This window comes from Uloborus diversus, chromosome 3 (assembly GCF_026930045.1).
Source record: "Uloborus diversus isolate 005 chromosome 3, Udiv.v.3.1, whole genome shotgun sequence".
NCBI classification, from domain to species: Eukaryota; Metazoa; Arthropoda; class Arachnida; order Araneae; family Uloboridae; genus Uloborus; species Uloborus diversus.
In genome coordinates this window covers 101,389,128-101,391,954 of record NC_072733.1, presented here as the reverse complement: position 1 = coordinate 101,391,954, position 2,827 = coordinate 101,389,128, and positions in this window count along the sequence as shown.

The following is a 2,827-nucleotide window of genomic DNA, read 5'->3' as shown; positions in this document are numbered from 1 at the left end:
TTAAAAAATAAAACCAAAATGTAGTTGTATTTAGGAAGTAATTTATTTAAATTTTACACTTATTTTATTTAGAGCTTTATCAACAAACGTAAGAAATTGAAAAAACACTTCAGTTTGAATTTTTGTCTTCAATTACACTCAAACCTATTTTTGTGCGGTGGATAGGGACTGCATAAAATATTGCACAAAAAATCGTTTGTTTTATAAATTGTTTCTTCAACTTGGTCCTAATCTGATTGAAATTTTTGTGTACCGAAAAAAAAAGTGCAGTAGAAGGCCCGATGCTGGACCCCATTTGATTAAGTTTTACAATTGGTTTTCTACTTTTTATTTTCTAAAATAAGTTGGCAACATCGTGCACAGCTTAATAATTTAGTTTCTGGTTTATAACTTGGAAGCTACACCAGAAAATTTTTACGGGAAATGACAATGTAGAGCGAGAGAACATTACTATAATAATTGTAGTTTTCGGGATAACATACAATAATTGCTTCGAAATTGATGAACTCTCTTGTACTACATTATCTATACTAAATTCTAGAAAAGTTGTGACGCAGTGAAATAAAAATGGGGAATTTTTAAACGATTAGAAAAGTTATTTATTTATTTGGCTTGAAGTTGCAGTACTTTTATTATAATGCTAGCTGCGTTGCACGGGCTATCTCGAATACAAACGTTGCTTCAAGTGATGCACCTTCAACTCTCTGGCTTATATGAAAGGAAAAAAAATAGTTAAAAAAATCCTTCAACGTGTAGAAAAGAGGAATTTTATGACTTAAAAATTTAAACCTCTTTGTATTTTTTTTTAATTCCAGAAATTCAGTCATTGTTATTAATAAGTATAAACATTACGTTTCAAGGATTTTCTGGTTAAAACCTTAGTATGTGAGGGAGGTTGCGCCCCTCATAGACGGGTGAACACCCCCCCCCCCTCCCTCCTCCTCAAATATGAACTCCTAAGCATCAAAGGTCCTATGCTGAATTCGACAAAGATTCGATGTAAACTGCATTTCTATAAGGAACACACGTACAGCCAATTTTATGTGTACAGGTCTTAAATCATACTTCTCACGAGGCTCAAAGTTACTCGAAATGGCAGGAAGATTTTAAATGGTTTTATAATGATTATTTCTGAACTTCAGACAACTGTACGATACACATTTATAGCTTTTCTTTAGTTTTATGCCAACAGATAAGAAAACGCTATTGACATACTGGTATGACTGAAACAGTTAAAAAGAGAAATTGTGAATTAAAGTTACCCTGAATAACTCTAGTTGCTGTTGGAGTAGCTAGTAATTGAAATTCCACTAAAAAAAAAAGTGAAACATATCTTTAAACTGGAACCAAAAATGCCATCCGATAAATACTGATGGTTAACCTCTTTGCTTGATATTTGCTTACGTACTGTCAGTTTTCGTTAGCCGAGACTTTCCGCCAATTTGCTCATGCGTCAGTTCTGTTCTGATTTTATCAAAATAGGGAGGGCAACCCGGAAGTAAAAGGTGCAAAATGACGTCTTCAGCAGTTCCTTCTAGTACGAGCGGAAAAGTGCCCATCTTAACCTATCACCCCTTTTTAAAATGGAATCCGTCCTGAATGCTAGTCTTTGCTTTCGAAAACGGACAGTAACTCCTCAAGGCCAAACTTACTCATTTTGTGTGTAAGCAGTGCTAGATTACTTTTGAACGCATTTCTTTCCGTGGAATTTTAAATTCGTTTTAACAAATATGTATTTAAAACAACAGATTCTTAAAAAAGATTTATTTTACCCAGCAATGGATGATTAAAGTACTTTTTTTTGTGCGGTGTGTGAACATTTCAAACAGATTGGGACTCAAATGACGAAATTATTTTTTAAACGGACGAAGTTATGTTTAAAACAAAGGTTTGTTTTTATGCGATTTTTTATGCGATCCCTATCCACTGCACAAAAACAGGTTTGAATGTATGAGACAGGAAAAATATATGATCATACACACTTTTGCTTCGAATTGCATTTATCAGTGGTATACAGTTGAGATTGGTATCCCAATTCAATATTTTAAATAGTCGTAATGCAGACACCCTTAATGTAATAAAAACGTATTTACTGATTTATTTGTTTTTGAGCTACCGTAGTCTTGTATGTCGGTGATAACTTATTTATGACAATAGCTTTGCAATAATTGGAGAAGTACGGTGAAAGCGAAATTCTGAAAATTAAGTTATCACGTGGAAATTAAATTACCATAAGTTCTAGAGTAATTTAGTTTAAAATCTCAACTATACACCGAAGAGCTAAAACATTATGACCACCCTTCACATTTTCAATGAACTCGTCTGAATGACGTGGAGGGCACGTGATTAATTGGGAATGGTATTTATGTGACTCTGGAGAAGGTAAGAAATTCATTATTCTTGCTTTTACTTCTGCAAGTGATGGGAAATGCAGATGACCTAATCAGCACATAAATTATACATGTTGTTCAATACCAGTGTTATTAGAAAATGATAAAAATCAATTTCTTTCATTTGTAGCTTCTCGCTGTACATAAAATATAGGTCGAGAGGAATTGGACACCGCTACATTTGGGCCCAAATAAAATGTGGTGAAGAAATATTTCCAGCTTGTACAGTAAATGCAGCAGCAGGAGTCTAAAGGGTCTGCTGGACAAGCTAGAAATATTTTTTCACATTTCATTTCAACATAAGGCAATGCTGTCCCATTCCTCCCAGTTCTCTCCAGCTCATTTTCAAGGAAAGAAGTCACTCGTCCAGAACGAATTCTCTATTTTGTATTTTTGCATGCTACCAAAAATGTCAAATGATAATTTTAATACCTTTC